Source organism: Pholis gunnellus (genome assembly GCF_910591455.1).
Source record: "Pholis gunnellus genome assembly, chromosome: 8".
Classification (NCBI taxonomy): Eukaryota; Metazoa; Chordata; class Actinopteri; order Perciformes; family Pholidae; genus Pholis; species Pholis gunnellus.
The window spans coordinates 1,400,399-1,418,458 of NC_136534.1; the positions used below are offsets into that span (position 1 = coordinate 1,400,399).

At 42.5% G+C, this 18,060-nt stretch overlaps 1 protein-coding gene across 1 annotated transcript in view; it reads left to right on the forward strand.

The window, feature by feature from the left end:
• ascc3 (activating signal cointegrator 1 complex subunit 3) overlaps nucleotides 1-18,060 on the forward strand; it is a 193,894-nt gene that overhangs the window by 33,575 nt on the left and 142,259 nt on the right. The gene's annotated exons all lie outside the window — the stretch shown is intronic.

The window sequence follows — 18,060 nt, forward strand, 5'->3', positions numbered from 1 at the left end:
TGAGGCCAGTGTTTCCCTTATATGTGTGTGCTGCTGCTGATCTTTCTCACACACTGAGGAGAGACAGGTGAGGTGATTTATGTGTTTTCAGCTGAGCTAGACCAGAGAATATTTGGTTTTGTCCTATTATCTCTCTGTGAAGTTTGCTGTGATGTCATGTTTATGTGGAGCGAGCCCTGCTTCAGACGGCTGCTTGTCAGCAACCACTTCTAAAAGTGACCATTTGTCCCTAGGAGGAGTTCGTTAAAGTAAAGCGACTAGAAATAGGCCAAAATCGATCAAAAAATGACATAAAAATCAAAATGTCCGACTTCCGGTACAGTTTAGAGCATGGTCCCAAGAGACTTATTTTTAAGTCTCTATGTGATGCATGTTCTGACCAAGTTTCATACATGTACGTCAAGCGTAGCCCCGGGGCTGCTCTTTTGAACTGGCTAGGAGGAGTAAATAAAAGTATAAAATATGACATTTCCTTTTGCCAGAAGTTGGCACTATGAGTTATTTAATTTTTTTCAATTGAAGTATGTTCAGGCTTGAAGTAGCATCATGCATAAGAAGTTTTGTGTGGATTGGATAATGTACCTTGGAGTTATAACAACTTCCTTTTTTATGCCTAATGAGGCAAAATGGCCGCCACGTCAAGGTTCTACCACGAAAACTCTAGCTTTTGATAACTTTTAATCACAACGGTTTTAAGAGCATCCTGACCAAATTTGAAGTTGATCGCATAATTTCTCTAAGAGAAATTCATTAAAGTATGAAAATGCAAAAAGTGCCAAAAAGCACAACTTCGCAGGTTTACTGTAGCGCCCCCCTAGTGGTTGAATGCAACAGAAATCTCAGGGTATGTTACAGGATGCGATGTGCACATATGCTGAAAATGTTGTGATTTTTGGACCAACTGTTGGGAAGTTATGTGTATTGATATTAAGCCACGCCCCTAAGAAGTTTATTGGTCCATATCTTGTCAACGCAAAGAGCTATCAAAAAGCTTTTGATAACTTTGTGTGATCTACATTCAATAATGATCCACGGCAAATTTGGTAGCAATCGGAGCCAGCGTGTAGGAGGTGTTCGCAAAGATGTGTTTTACACTAAATTCAAGATGGCAGAAAATCTAAGTAGGCGGAGCTTAGGGGGAGAGGCTTTTCTGTAGATCTAGCGGATTTGGACATGTGTGTTGAATTTCAAGTAAATCGGACATACTGGCCAAGGGGCATCACCGGTCCAAATGGTAGGGGGTGCTACAGAGCCATTTTTTAGCACACAAATATGCAACCTATATCAGATGGCTATATTCACCAGGCCTGACAAGTGTGCAAAATCTGGTGAGTTTTCGAGTATGGCAAATCCCCCAAATATGCGCCCAATGTACTACGTGTGTTCGAATTTCAATAGGGCCTTCGCTGGCCCGACGTTGTCGTTGCTCGGGCCCTGGTCTCTCTGGTCTCTCTGGTCTCTCTGACCTCTCTTCTCTTTTTGGAGAACGTCATGTGAAATAACTTCTCTGGGAAGTTTATCAGAATACTCATATTTGATTGGCTGAGTAGCATCACATGATGTGATTTACATCGCATGTAATTGGACGTTGTGTTTCCTGCATCGCTGACGAGTCCCGTGAAGGTTGAAATAGAAGCTCTCTGTCAAAATGTAATAATTCTCAACTATCTATCGGTTGTAGGTCCAGGGTCCAGATACAACAGCGCCTGGGTCCAGATCCGGACCGCGGTCCACCTATTAGTGACCCCTGATCTATAGGGTATTACTGGCATCAACACCAGACAGGGTGTGAGCTCTTCATTCAGGGTTTAGGAGCTGTACCAGTCAGGATGCTGCAGCAGGATAAAGAGACACATTCTGAATATCTACAGCCAACAAATGAGAACAGGAGAAGGTTTTTGACTTATAATTGAAATATTGGACCATTATTATTACTACAGATAACGCCCGAAAAGCTTAAAGACAAAACTTGTGATAACTAAAAACTGTTTTATGTTTTACAAAGCCTTCATCTGAACATTTAATTCTTATGGAAATGTGAAATCATATTCTCTAAATCAAAAGAACAGATATTCAGAAAACATTTCAATAATATTTATTCATGAATTATATTTGTTAACAAAAATAAAGAAGTTATGACGAACTATGAACCAGCACAAACATGACAATGATCAGCATAGGCCACCATGTTCTGAGCAGACAACTTGAAGGGACTGGGTGTAGCATTAGGTAGCATCTAGCTGAATGGTTGCAGACTGCAGACCCCTCCGCTCACTCCTTTCTCTCCTTTTTCTAGTTGATCTAGAAATGATCAGTGTACATAAACCGTGTACTTCAGATATTTTTAGAAGGGTTTGAAATGTTCCTTATTCTTCTATTGAAAGCAGTTTGCCAAAGTTGCCAGTGGGCAGAACTCAGCAGGGTTGTGTCTGTCTCTGACACTCGTCTGTTCAAAATAGAAGAAAATAAACAAAGTCACACTTAAAGGTCAATCCTAAAGCTTGTGAGTCTTGACAAAGTCAAGAGCTTGCTATTAACTTAAACTGCTGCTGTTGTTGTTCTGTTAATGTGAGTCACCTGAGTGTTGGAGGTGTGATGTAGAAACCTCTTTGTGTGTTTTACTGTATTATGAAGTAAAGTCAGGAGGCAGCAGTGCTGCTTCATTAGTCACAATCTGAGTGTGTCCCCTCTCCTCACTTACATTATAATATCACTCCATAGATCCTTTCACACAACAAAGTAAGATAACATAGCTTGTTCGATATAAGAATCCTACATATAACCATGAATATTAAGCGTCAGAAATATAAATTAGCGGAATGTGAAACAAAACAAATGAAATTGGACAATTAGATAGTGAGCAATGAGATTGAATGAGGTGACCAGAAAAACTATATTTCATTATTAACACATATAGCAATAGAAACTCATCTCAGTATCCATTAATATTAACATTTCTAATTAAGATGCTCTAAAATGTCATCAACAGGCAATGCTGTAGTGTTGTCATAGCAACCGCAGCTAGACTCAACTTGTATAGCTACACTGGTGCTAGTTAACTACAATGCTAAGAGGCTGCATTCAGAGATTAACATTTCCAACAGAATCTCCACACTGATGTAAAAACTGAATGTGTGTGTGAAAGACCCGCCCTCAACAAAATCAATAGAATTACAGAGAGAAGGAGGAGATCGTCATACTCGGCATGCTAAGGTTGGCAATCTCAGGATTTACACACAATGAATGACATACTGAATAGAAGTAGATACAACCATTAGGCCCCAGACAAAGCATTAATACATGTAATCAAGCTGAACGTGTTCACACATACAAACCCCAGAATTCTGACCCAAAAGGAGAAATATGATGAGAGGGAATCTTTTGTGTAAATTCATAGTGTTTATTATTGACCTGTTACATCTGCCCTCTCAGACAACACATTTCAGTGAAATCTTGAAGCTTTAGTTATTTAGAACTTGTAGTACGTACAAATGTTGAAAGCTGAACCCAAATGGATTAGTTCAGCCGATTCCAGGCTTTAAATTTGATTCAATACTATGGGACCCTGATCTGCATATCAACATATCGTTATCTGTCTGAACACCTTGCCTCCATGTCACTGTTCAGCTGACGCCCGGCTGTATATTTGGTCCCTGTTATCCGCCATCCCAGTGAACAGCAGAGCACTGTGGCTGTAATGGCCAGTGAGTGATGTTCCTTCTTAATGGAAGTGCTGTAGCTCTCAGCCGGCTGTCGGCAGACACAAGGACCCGTCAGTCTGACTGACACCTTGACTGACAAACCCACACTCACATTGGTACATACATTCCCCCAGCCTCTGGCGGCCGTTGTACAGCCACCACGGGGCTGTATTAGGGGGCAGCGGGCTAGAAAAGCAGGAGTTGAGTCTGCTCCACCCCTTGGGGAGGAGGCATGGCACACATCATTGTCTTTGAAAGGCTCTGCTCCCATCCTGTCTGCTGAGGAGGACTTTGTGATCCATCATTACTGCATCACTAGTAAAGATGCTGCAGTGCCAAAGGTCACCCCTTCTTGTTGATGAAGGCTCTGAAGAACAATATCACTGGTCCTCAGGAGCATTTTGTCACACTACAGTGTAACTGCTCACCTCTCTTAACCTTCCTGTCACTCAAGCTAATGGACATCTGAATAATCAAGATTTAGTTTTGGTGTGTGTGTGTGTGTAATTGCTTGTTTGTGGATAGAAGTGTGTGCATGCATCTTGTGCCATGACAAACGGATAAACGGATGGTTTAATCACATCTGCACTGTTGCTCTTGATGTTTTCACAGTTTCGGATACTGACTCAGGTGTGTGTGTGTGTGTGTGTGTGTGTGTGAGTGCTGAGGTCTCTTTTATGCCTGTCAATTTCAATCGTTATCAGGGTGATCTCTGAGGATTTCACCACTAATCCTTCCATTAGGCGCAGAGATGTGTCCACAAAGACAGTGTTGTTGTTGAATAGCATTTTGTGTATATGGATAGCAGTGTTTATGTCCTTATTGTTTCAGTCTTTTGTTGCTACTTGCTCTCTCATATCAGACTCCATCTCAAGTGTTAGGAGACAACGGGGGGTTTGCAGGTTGTCTGTCTGTCCATTCACCTGCACTCAACGTTCTACTGATTACAATTTGGTGGTCAAAGGTCACTGTGACCTCACAAAACATGTTTTATGGCCATAACTCAAGAAATCATATGCTAATTGCTACAATTTCACACAAATGTCTACTAGGATTACATGACGATATTTTGGACAGATATGGATGTAAACTGCAACATGACCTAAGGTGGTCATTTTAGTTTGTGAGTTAAAGTGGACATGTTTTCTTTGAAGGTTTGCTCATCCAGGGCTTCAAGGATGAAGGAAAAGGAACAAGGGACCCAATTTGCCAAAGCATGCATAGAAATGCAGACTTATCATCTTGTATTTTTCACATTAGATGCATTCTTCTTGTCAAAACAATTCAATCTGACTTGAGAAAGTGTATCAGACTTCCCACAGATCTCTCTGGAGACACTAAGGCTTTGTACAACTTTTTCACATAATATGTAATTGTACAATGTGTTGCCTCATGACTACTGCTGCCATGGCTAAGTATATACACTTTAAGTATGAAACAGGTAGATGCACTTTTACTTTTAAATGTGTTCTGACAAAATGTTGTACGAATACAGTTAATTTCACTCATTAAGAATACATGGGTCAAGATGTGAACTGTTGTCACCGGTCAGGGTAGGACCACAGTCCGCTGCTTTAGGCAGCTGGTTTATGCAGCTGGTTTATGCCAGTCCCAGACAGGCTCCAGTCTAACCAATAGTCTAAACACACATCTAGCAGGTCCTCACAAGGTCTGGACCTGCATTTAGAGCAAGAGCCCTCGTGCCTTGGACTTAGCCTGGCTCCGCCCTTTCTCCTGTCCTCCATGGAGCCAAATCCAGTCAATAGTTTTGATCATTTGAAAAAAAAATTTAGCAATGTATTCAAAATAAAAATAAGTGAATGAAAAGTTATTTTGGGTTGAACATCATTTTGATTCAGTTATGGAATTGTTTTGAATAACATATTTATTTTTATTCAAAACTCTTCGCTCGCCGCTACTGAGGGAATCCTGGTTAGTTTATTTTCCTCTGCTTAGTAATATGCGTAGCGGTCTTGACGTGCAAATCGGTCATCCGACCTGGGTATATGGCGAAAGACTAATGGAACCAGTAGCTGGTTCCCTCCGAAGTTTCCTTCAAGATAGCTGGCGCTCATAGTTTTTCCCCACTGCATTCACGTGAATATGGTCTATAGAAAGTGTTGAATCATAATTCTCGCGGTGCCCACATTACCTGAAGGCAACGTGGTTGAGGAAGGTCCTCAGCCTTCTTTGTTACGCTGTCACTCATGATAACACGCCCCTCTCAGTTGATGCCACGCCTCCCACGCCAGATCAGGGACAAAAGTCTGAACTGGAAAAAAACATTCTGAAAGTGAAAAAACGATTTGAAAACGAAAAAAACCCGATTTTTAATCTAAAAATATAAAATCTGAAAGTAAAAAATATAAGACCTCAAATATCTAAATATATATGAAAGTGAAAAATTAAAATAAATATTTGATTCAAAACAATTCCAGAACTGAATCAAAATTATATTCAACCCAAAAAAACTTTTCATTCACTTATTTTTATTTTGAATACATTGCTGTATTTTTCAATGTTCAAGACCACAACTTGAACTTTCAGGTTCAAATGATGATGATCAAAACTAACAAAGCTGTTTTTTTGTTTTTCCGATTCTGTATTCAAATGGCAAAACATCCATCCATCCATTCATTTTCCTCCGCTTATCCGGGGTCGGGTCGCGGTGGCAGCAGGCCAAGCAGGCTGACCCAGACTTCCCTCTCGCCCGCAACATTTTTCAGCTCATACTGAGGGATCCCGAGGCGTTCCCAGGCCAGCTGGGAGATATAATCCCTCCAGCGTGTTCTGGGTCTTCCCCGGGGTCTCCTCCCAGTTGGACGTGCCTGGAAAACCTCCAGTGGGAGGAGTCCAGGAGGCATCCTAATTAGATGCCCGAACCACCTCAGCTGACTCCTTTCGACGCGAAGGAGTAGCGGCTCGACTCCAAGTTCCCTCCTGATGTCTGAGCTCCTTACCCTATCTCTAAGGCTGAGCCCGGCCACCCTACGGAAGAAACTCATTTCGGACGCTTGTAGTTGTGACCTTGTCCTTTCGGTCACGACCCAGAGTTCGTGACCATAGGTGAGGGTAGGAACGTAGACCGACCAGTAAATTGAGAGCTTTGCCTTCCGGCTCAGCTCTCTCTTCACCAAGACAGTCCGGTGCAGTGTCTGCTTTACTGCTGCAGCCGCACCGATCCGCCTGTCGATCTCCCGCTCCATCTTACCCTCACTCGTGAACAAGACCCCGAGATACTTGAACTCCTTTGCTTGAGGTAGGCACTCCGTCCCCACCTGGAGGGAGCAATCCACTGGTTTCCGGCAGAGCACCATGGCCTCAGATTTGGAGGTGCTAACTCTCATCCCCGCCGCTTCACACTCGGCTGCAAACCGCCCCAGTGAATGCTGGAGGTCAAGATCCAAGGAGACCAACAGGACCACATCATCTGCAAACAACAGAGAGGTGATCCCGAGACCCCCGAACCTGACGTTCTCCACCCCCCTGCTGCGCCTAGAAATCCTGTTCATGAAAGTCACTTGGAAAAACAAGCAAATGCTACACTGATTACTTACTTCAACCTTGTTGATATATTTATTGAAATTCTCAGACAGCTATCAATTAATCCAATGCTCTGACAAAAGAATCCGTGGCTGCTGCAGGACTGAATAAGCCCGTCGGATGCTTTCATTTGTCCTGAAGGGACTGATGTTTACCAGCCTGCCTGTACGTATTCTGCCCAGGCACTGATGGCTTGTCACCAAAGTCTTCCACAAGCTGCCATGAGAACTAACAATACCCATGTCTGTTGTTTACGTCCATAATGATCATTTTGGGGGAGTGGCTTTTGAAGGAGGCATGGCGACTTTCTCACTAGATTTAGCAACTTTTGGAACTAGCGTTGCTAGCTGCTTTCATTGGAGACGAGTTGACAACACTGAGCTTGGTTATTCGGTCGGATCATTTTGAAAATCTAGCCTACTCTTGCTAGTTTCACAAGATTACCAGCCTGCCTTTAAACTATAGAAAACTGGTCAAATCCTTTTCCTGTTTATGGTAGTTGTATGAGATGAACTGCGTTTCCATCGCCACCACCACCTGGTAATCATCTTAGTTAAATGTGTGGCCCCTGTTTACACTCTTGGTCTCAAATAGGTTAAAGCCCCATTTCTACCGCCACTCTCCACACCCACCTCTCTGTGGATTGTTTTGTGCTTCAGTGTAACTGCACACTGTCACTATCACATGGTGTTGAAGCAAAAATCAAACAATGAGTAAATGTGGATGTGAGGTGTGGTAAGTCAGTGAAATGGTGGACAATAAAGGATGGGGTGTTGTAGAGTAAAAAGGTATAACAAATGGCTAAGCAAGCAAAAGGTGTTGCACACACTGGACTCTGGTGCTCCAGATCTGGCTTAGGGACTACAGTCAGGCTCTTTTTATGCCTTGAACACAACACAGGCAGAGCAGATTTAACTTATGCAGCAGAAACACACACAGAGTAAGCAGAGAGAACATCATGGTTTTAGACTGACATTCATTTGGACATTGTTTGGATGGAGGGAGGCAGTTGTTGGTCTTGCCTTGAGGAGTCGGTTCCCCTACTGTGGACCACACGCATATTCAGCAGTTTGTTCAGTTCTTATTACTTGAGCTGTACTCTGTTGCTCCACTCTCATTATTCACCAGTTGTTCTAAGGCTCCTGTTAAATCTTCATACTGTTTTGAGAGCCAGAAATCCAAAGCTTCTCCAAGATGTTTACAATACTTGTCTTTGGACTCAGTGCTGATCTGGATTGGGAAGTAAAGGTTCTTTTAACCCCAAGTGTGTGTTCTAGTGGGTGGTGGGAAATAAACATCTAATCCAGATGAGCTCATGACGTTGGGCTTCTTTGCATGCCTGAGAGAGCGAGGTTATCTGTTTCACCACCTGTGTGAACTTACCGTGATCCAGACTCAAGTGCCAATAACTGAACAATGGCTAGATGCTGTTAGCTGGAACACCTTTAAATGTGAAGCACAGCCTGTTTTCTGCTGGTTGACAACATTCTGGTGTTGAAAGTAGGTTGTGATTAGATACAGTTGAAGCAGAGAAGGTTGTCAAGGCACCACATCCAACACTCCTGCATATTCACCTTTGAAGTTACAGACCAGAGAAACCCGAGGCAGAGACGAGTGCCATATTGTAACACAGCCATTACATGTCTTCCCTCATAGCCGTTGCATTGGGTCTGCACATTTATCACATCATTATGGTATTGTTACAATCTGTTAGAATGACAATGAGGACTGTTGGCAATCCAGGATCCCAGGCCAGTTGAAGAAGACTAAGGATAAATAAGTTTCGGGACCAATTTTAACATTTCAGTATTGCATGGTGTTCCATTGATTGGAATCATTTAGGATGCATATATATATACAGTATATATAATTGGATGCATCTGTCTCTAAGGAGCTCATTCCCTGGAAAGGACACAAAGCTGTTAATGAATGTCACAGGAAGCTGTTTGCTCCATTGATTGTGCTGTACATAGACATCAGTTCTTGTGCTGTCTATCAGACATGCAGCCTTGCTAAGACTTCAACTGAAACAATCTGAACGGGAGATGAAGTAAACTCTGAGGCTCCATCACTCTCTAACAGGCTTATCTCTTTTTCTCTGAGTTTCTCTCCGGCTCACCAGCAGTTTCCCTTCATCTTTAAAAGTCCCTGTGTAACTGATATAGATTGATATGGAACCTCTTCTGCTGAGCGATGTGAATTAGCCTCAGTCAAGCAGCGGCTCTATTCATTAACTTAAGCCTGGGCAACTCTGGAACAAAGTGCCTCACTCCTCTAAAGCGCCGGCACACAATGCCTAATAAGTCTTTATGTGCTATTAGAAAGGCTTTGAAATGCAGGCTGAAAAGTCTGACACCCCCCCCCCCCCCCTTCTCTTACCGTGTACACTGAGTGCCGATTGTCATTTATTGAAAGCTGTAATACGAAACAGGGCTGTGCGAGCCTCTGTTTGCCTTTAATAGCTCTTTGAAACATTAAAAGAGGAATTTATTAGGGTGCTTTTTAACTAATGAATCAGGTGGAGGCGTCCCACGCTTGCCTCTGTGGTAAAAGCCTTCCTAATTTACCCGAATAAATCTGTTACTCAGTGTGTTGTGTGTGAGAGCAAGTGCCAGTCAGTAGTACTGATGGACCGAACACGCACAGTAACGTACACTACTACTGGTACAATGCTGATGTACCTCATAATAGTGAAAGCAGAATGGACACTGAAACTCAAATATAGACAGAAGCTGTGATTCATCCTGAGCTGAACTATGAATTGATCACTCTAGCTGCTAACACGCTTTGAGAAATGACACATCCCACAGGGAGCAGTCTGGAGGAAGTGGCTCTTCAGCTGCTCCAGGAGAGCCTCAGTGGGCGTGGGGGGGTCTAAAGGTAATAGTAATGACTGAGTCTTCCCTCCCAATTTGCACTGTATATCTTTCGGCTGCTTGACACTTAATTATTGTGCTTACTACACAATCAACAGAAATAGTGTTATCATCATTCACTAATCAGTAGTAACTGCCTCCACCATTCTTTTTGCTTGCTGTCAATGAAAGCAAACATTTCCTGCAGAAAAGCAAAAGAAAACAAGTGAGGAGATTATGCCCTGTGAGCTACCTTTCAATGTGAAGCACGGGCTTAAAGTGTTCACTTTCACTCACAACACACACTGGCTGTGTGAGAACAAGTCACGTCACTTTTAGTTATTCAGCTCAATGTCATAAAAGTGCCTTTAAAACTGTGCAGCATATCACGCCCTCTGACCTTTGACCCTCAGTTTGAATAAAAGGGAAAAGCAATTCTGCATGTTACTCTAGATTAACTAAATCCCCCCCCCCACACACACATGTCACAGGCCCCTTTCTTCTTGTTAAAGTGACCCCAGTGATTTTCAGACCAATGAGAATTTGGTCGGACTGCCGTTGAACTAACTAAGGCTATTATGGGATGGGATTGCAGTGATTGAAAAATAATCATTTAGCTTCCCATCTTCTCCACCAATCAAACTGGAAGCTTGATCTGTCCAATCCTGAGGGACAGCCTGGTTCTGTTGTTCCTCCAGTGTGTTCTGCCATCACTACCCTCACTCAGCATGCTTTGGTTGTCCGGGCTGTTGACAGCTTGCCCTCTCCTTTCCCTGTGCAGGAAGCAGCCAGTGTATGAGCACAGGCCTGCAAACATGAGGCAGAACTGAACAGCCCTCCATCCATAATTAATCCACCTTAATTGCATTTCCTAATCCAGTTTTGATGTGGTTCCCCCACAGCACACAACTGTGGCTCTGTGTGTTTGCTTAGACTTGCTAAGCAGGAGCTGCGAGTCTTCAAGGCTTCAAGACTTTTACAATCCTCTCTGATGGAGAACACAAGAGTCGATGACCTTAAACATCTACCTACCTATTGTCTGTGAGCCACTGAAGAAGGTGTGTGCATCCAGCTTCTTTCAGTCTATAACTCAATTAGACATATTGTGTTTCACCTTATTTGTGATCGTAGTTTAGTTTTGTTATCACATTTTCAGATGAATATTATTAGATTTAGTCTTCTCACAAGAAAGACACTAAATGACATCAAATAGATTATACATAGTTATATATTATTATATGAAATAGTATTTAGATTAACGTTTGTAAGGGTTTTTGTCGAGTGGTAAAATCTTCTTGACCTTTATCAGGCAGCCTGAACGTTTTAGTTGAATCTTTTTTCAGGCTTTCCTCTGTGGAAACAGTAATATGATTAAGATTCATTCATATGAAGAAAATGGAATCAACTGAAACAAATGCTCAAGTGTTGCTCACAATCTGCTGAAGTAATCTGTCTAACGAGAGCATTTCTATCTGTGCCTACACCATTCATCAATGCTTCTGCTGCAGGCCAGCTTCACATAAATGGACTCACTAATGACCTCGCAGTAGCCTGTGGGTTGATCATTTTAACAATCTATTGACAGGCTGTTTGTCTTTTTACCTCTAATACGTGCTGATGTTGTATATAACTGCTATGTTATATTTCCCACCTTGATAGTGATACCTGGTGTTTGGGTAGTGATCTGCATGCCTCACTGTGTGGAAGTGATGGGATCAACATCAGGCTTGTCCTGTAACAAATACATATATAGATATAATTGTACTGAATTATTATTTATTAAAATAATGGTATCTGATACCAAACTGGCCCATTGTCACCCATTGATGTAGGTGCCTCTCTGATTCTACAGGGTCCCTTTGTTTTTGATCATAATAATCCCTAATATGTAATCATTGAACTGTGACTCTCTGAGCTCCTCACCGCATCTGTCAAAAGAATGTTTGGAGTATTTTGGAAAAAGCAAAAACTATCTTTAATATTTCTATATATTTAACACATTTGCTCCTTGATAGAACTTCTCACTAGCAACAGTACATTTCAATAATCTAGAGAACGAGAGCTTTTGTAATGAATGAAGGAGTTAATCAATGAATCAATCAATATAAAAAGTCAATCGTTAACTTCAACACCTAGTTACTTTTATATTAAATTGTAACAGCCATGATTTAACTATATTGTATATTTAACTGTACTATAATATTTGAATATTACATTATTAACACTAGGAAGTGTTGCTGCCAAATGTAATTACCACTGCTAATTAAGGTGTTAATTATGCCAATTGGCTGAAGCACAAACTAGTGCTCTTTGTTGATGTGTAGTTTCTCTGCTGCAGGCTGCTGTGTTCTTTAGGCTCCACCAAAGAGGTTGTTCTCTAGATAACTGCTTATGTGACACTTCAAAACACATCATATTTCATTCACTTTCCATAACTATGAGTTACTATATTGTCTGATGTCAAGTGGACAGCTATGTAGGCATAATTATAAAAAGTCATTTGAAATTCTTTTGTTTTCATTATTTGAGTAGAAAACGTAAAGTACGCCACGATTACTCAGTACGAGCTTTAAGGGAAGAACGGCTCGAGGCTGTACTGTTGGTGACCAAGTAGAGCACGGATTGAAGATACACTTTCATACATTTGAACTACCAGAAGACAGTTTCCCTGTCTTCTAAGTGTTTATTGTTAACATGTTTGATGTTGATGACATTCTATACCCGGTGTGCTTTTTTCCATCTTGTTATATAGCCTATATATAACATTATATATTACAAGGTATAATACATACATATGTATGTATGTAGATAAACACACATATAAAACAAAGTTACAGTAACATAGTTATTGTTAAGGTTTGATGTAATTAGTAGTATGTGAGCTGCAGGGTGGGCTGTACTGCGTTTGTTGGAGGTTTCGGGGGTCCCAATGCTTCGGGTGCTTCTTCAGCAGGTGCTTGTGGATGAAATGATGGATTACTCTCTCTTTGCTATCTCCATCCTCCTCCCAGCTCTCCCTCCCCCCTCTTCCTCCTGCTGCTGATGCTCCGTAGGGAAATGAATGGGCCTCCTGTTTGCTGCATCCGCATCTTACTCTGTCAAACCCCACCGTGCATTTGGTGGGCATGTGTGTGCTCAGCGTGCACGTGGATCCATAGGAATGGCTCTGGGATTTATGGTGTGTGTGTGTGTGTGTGTGTGTGTGTGTGTGTGTTTGGCCAGGTCATTTAGTACTCTGCATGCAGGCTTGGAGCAGGCTGATAAGCTGTTTGCAAAAACTGGCAATTAAAAGTTGATCAGGCTGTCACTTCAAATGGAATGAAATGGAACCAGAAAGTAATTAAAAGGATGGCATCAAAATGACAACAATTATATCTCTTAGCTTCCCATTACCGATTCACAGAGGAATTTAATTAGTTTAGGAGCTCATATAGTGACTCATACAGTAAACACACAATAACACACAATAATATGGTGGCTGCTCACACAGACTGGCCATCTCTGTTTCACCATTAAACCTACAAACTGGGAGACCAACGGATATGGACACTGGTGTTTAGCTGTTGAATCGTTAGTGTGATCTATGTGGGCCCAATTAGTGTGCTTTAAGTGGCTGGTGGATTGGTGGGATACTCCCAGTCCTCCCAGTTTGCCCATATGGCTGTAGGCAGTATATCCGCAGTGTTAATGAGCCTGTCAGCTTCCATCCCACTCAGTGTTGGCCCAAGATGGGATGATGGGCATCTTCTTATCTACACAGTTGGTAGTGCTTCCACTTTATAGACAGCATACAAAGCTAACTCACTCTGTCTGCTGTGTGTATCTCTTTCTACAGAAACACTCAATCTTCTCATATACAGCCACCGATCGCTCATCGCTCCAGTATCTTCATAGTCCACTAACTGTCCTGCCAGCTGGGTTTTAGAGATTGGTTCTGCCCCAGACTCCAACAGCTGCTCTCATTAAAAACTTTATTTAACTCCGCTGCTGAAAGGTTGACCACAGATGTGTATGGTCCTATAATAGCCAGCTGGGCTCTGCAGAGCTTTCGCTCCATGTTTTAAATGCCGGGGCCTCGCCATAAATGGGGGATGCTTTTGGCTGAATGCAGCCAGGAACATTCAGCTGCAATGATGTGGATTGATTTGCAATAAAGCAGCAAGTTGTTTGTCACAACTGGTCCTTGTTGTAGAGGGATCTGATTGTAAGAAAACACTAAGCTACTGGAGTTGTATAGTTCACAGCTGTATCTTGAGAAAAGAGAAAACAGAGCCTGTTGTCTCTGGATGCGTATTCTCATCTCCTGTCAACTTAATGAACTTTCTGTGTTATGGGAAGCACAAACAACACCCTCAGGATTTACCATCGAAGTCCACTCCTCTCACACTGTCTCCACAAAACATAACCATCACAAGATTCATGTCATTTTCTCTAATAGACACATTTAACCTCTTCATGCCAACTCTGGTCATTGGTGATATGTTAGATCACATGTGGTTACTGATTACTGATTATTGAAGTGTGCATGATGGCAGCTTAAAGGAGCACTATATGACTTTTGCTGTGGAAAGATATACACTCACCGGCCACTTTATTAGGCACACCTGTTCAATTGCTTGTTAACACAAATAGCTAATCAGCCATTCACATGGCAGCAACTCAATGCATTTAGGCCTCTAGACGTGGTGAAGAGGACTTGCTGAAGTTCAAAGCGAGCATCAGAATGAGGAAGAAAGGGGATTTAAGTGACTTTGAACGCGGCATGTTGTTGGTGCCAGACGGGCTGGTCTGAGTATTTCAAAAACTGCTGATCTACTGGGATTTTCACGCACAACCATCTCTAGGGTTCACAGAGAATAGTCCGAAAAAGAGAAGATATCCAGTGAGCGGCAGTTGTGTGGACCAAAATGCCTTGTTGATGTCAGAGGTCAGAGGAGAATGGGCAGAGTGGTTGGAGATGATAGAAAGTCAACAGTAACTCAAATAACCACTTGTTACAACCAAGGTCTGCAGAATACCATCTCTGAACGCACAACATGTGGAACCTTGAAGCAGACGGGCTACAGCAGCAGAAGACCACACCGGGGGCCACTCCTGTCAACTGACAACAGGAAACTGAGGCTACAGGCTCACAGGCTCGCCAACATGTGACAATAGAAGATCTGAAAACCGTTGCCTGGTCTGATGAGTCTCCATTTCAGCTGCCACATTCAGATGGTCGGGTCACAATGTGTCGTAAACAACATGACAGCATGGATCCATCCTGCCTTGTATCAACGGTTCAGGCTGCTGGTGTAATGGTGGGGGGATATTTTCTTGGCACACTTTGGGCCCCTTAGTACCAATTAAGCATCATTTAAATGCCACGGCCTACCTGAGTATTGTTGCTGACCATGTCCATCCTTTATGACACAGTGGACCATCTTCTGATGGCTACCTCCAGCAGGATGATGCAGCATGTCACAAAGCTCAAATCATCTCAAACTGGTTTCTTGAACATGACAATGAGTTCACTGTACTCCAATGGCCTCCACAGTCACCACATCTCAATCCAACAGAGAACCTTGGGGATGTGGTGGAACGTGAGATTCGCATCATGATGTGCAGCCGACAAATCTGCAGCAACTGTGTGATGCTATCATGTCAATATGGGGCAAAATGTGTGAGGAATGTTTCCAACACCTTGTTGAATCTATGCTACGAATAGTTAAGGCAGTTCTGAAGGCAAAAGGGGTCCAACCCGGTACTAGCAAGGTGTACCTAATAAAGTGGCTGGTGAGTGTATAGAGGAGTAATGTCTTCCTGAGCTGAGAATGACGTCACTCTCCCTCTGTGTGTACTGCTATCAGAGCTTAAGCTCTGTGCTTTGCTGACATAGCCGTACTGGCTGTGCATGCTTTAAGTGCACGTTGGTGCACGTGAGTCAAATCAAATGATCTCAATCTCGTATGCTGCACCTTTTAAAATGTTTGTTAAAGGTCGATCCAAATACCAATTTTACAGGCATTAGATGTTTGCTGGTGTTTCCAAACCAATTGTCAATTATGTGTTTTGTTTTTTTCAAAACTAACAAACAGAATTTCATCAGTGCCCCCCCCAGACAGAAATACAGAAGGCTCATCCACCATTGTTTTCATAAGGTTGTCTGCTGCCTGGTGCAGAAGGTTGTTTGCTACTGTAAACAGCTGAGGATCTGCTCTCACTTCCAAATGAGAGGAAACGCTTCAGTGTGCTGCAGATTAGCCAACGTCCTTCTCAGTCATTAGAAGAGAAAATACTGCAGATAGTATTTTCATAATGTGATATTCACCTGGATTTAGCTTTTTTTTGTTTGTTTTACAAACATTTTAAATTCAAAATACATACAGATTAATTCCCTGTATCTTTTTATTTCTTGGTAAAAAAACAAAAAATAACGAGCCCCACTTACCTGCACCACATAGTAGGAGCACCGTGGGCCACTGAAGAGCTGGACACCATCAGTGCAGTTTTACCACCACATCCTCTGCACTTCTTGATGAGCAAAACTTTAGCTAAGCAGGGTTAGACCTCTATGTTATGTGACGACCCACTTGCCCACTTGCCAGGCTGTGGGCCGGCTCGCTGATGGTTTCCTGGTGAGAGGAGCTGGGACAATCACCTGCACCAACCAGCTTAGCTGATTGGAGCCTCCAGGGAGGCATAAAAGACAGCCCTTCTGGGAGTATAGGTCTCTCTCTCACAGCAGGGCCTGCTGCACCAGCCTCATGTTTTGTTCGTTATACGGCAGTTCTGCAGCTGAATAAATATTTTCGGGTTAAAATCTCTGTTTGGCCTCCCTTTTTGTTGCCAGCCTTGAGCCATGTGGTAACAGTTAACATATAGGTCCATACACAGTATAGCATCGTGCCCATTGCAGTACAGGAACTACCTCCCCACAACACTGACATCACACCCTCGAGACAAGTTTTGGCAGGCACAGCTGGATCTCCAATTGGAGGATATGTGTGCATACATTACCATAAGAATGAAGCCGGAGAGGTTTTAAGAAGAGAATAAAAAAGCACTGAAGATTTCCAAAGATCATTAAATGATGGCAACTTTCTATTTACAACATGTATGCTTTACCCCAAGGTGAATACTGGGGCAGGCATACATTTACATGAATTAGCATGTTTAAGGAGTGTGGGGACACTGGCTTTTCGTTACAAACAGACAAAGTCGATAAATCAAAATGAGGGCCAGCCGCTCAAGTGATTGTTGTGCCTCTCTGGTCACAGGAATGAGTGTGCAGAAGCCTCGCAAAATACGCTGGAGCTCAGTGGTCCATAATTCAAAAATGAATATTTATAAGTAGGAGCTCAGTGGAGTTGGCCTTGGGGGAAATAATTGGGTAGAATGGAGGAGACTGGAATCACATCCGTGTTCAGACAGAGTAGAAGAAGCCCTGCAGTCATTATGAAGAGAGAGTGCTTCAGTGACATCCATACTGTACCTTAACTTGTTCAGGAAGGGAAGCAGTAGGGTTCGTGGTAGAGTGGACGTGGAGCTTGACTGTGTTCCCACTGCAAGCAGCTGATTTCTGCTCCAAATACATCCGTTAAGTAAATGAGCCATCTATTAATAATGACATGGCATTAATCACGCATAAATAGAAATCAGGACTCTGGACTAACTTTTTCTGCTAGGAGCTTACATGAAATTTTAGGAAGGCCAGTCCAAGTTTAGCAGCGAGTCTTAAATCAACAGGATTTGATGAGAAGCAGGACCCATGTAACTATCTGCATGACTCATTTCTATGTAAAGGGTCATTCTGAGACTGCTGACATTTCTCTTCTGAATCACAGACTGTATATAAGAAGTGGACGAAGTCACCATGAAGTCACCCATTCGTTTGTAGCCTATGGTTTTGAAGCCTTGAGTTCAGAACATTTGCCCATTGCCATCTTGGTTCTTTGCAACATTGACACGAGGCTGGAGGA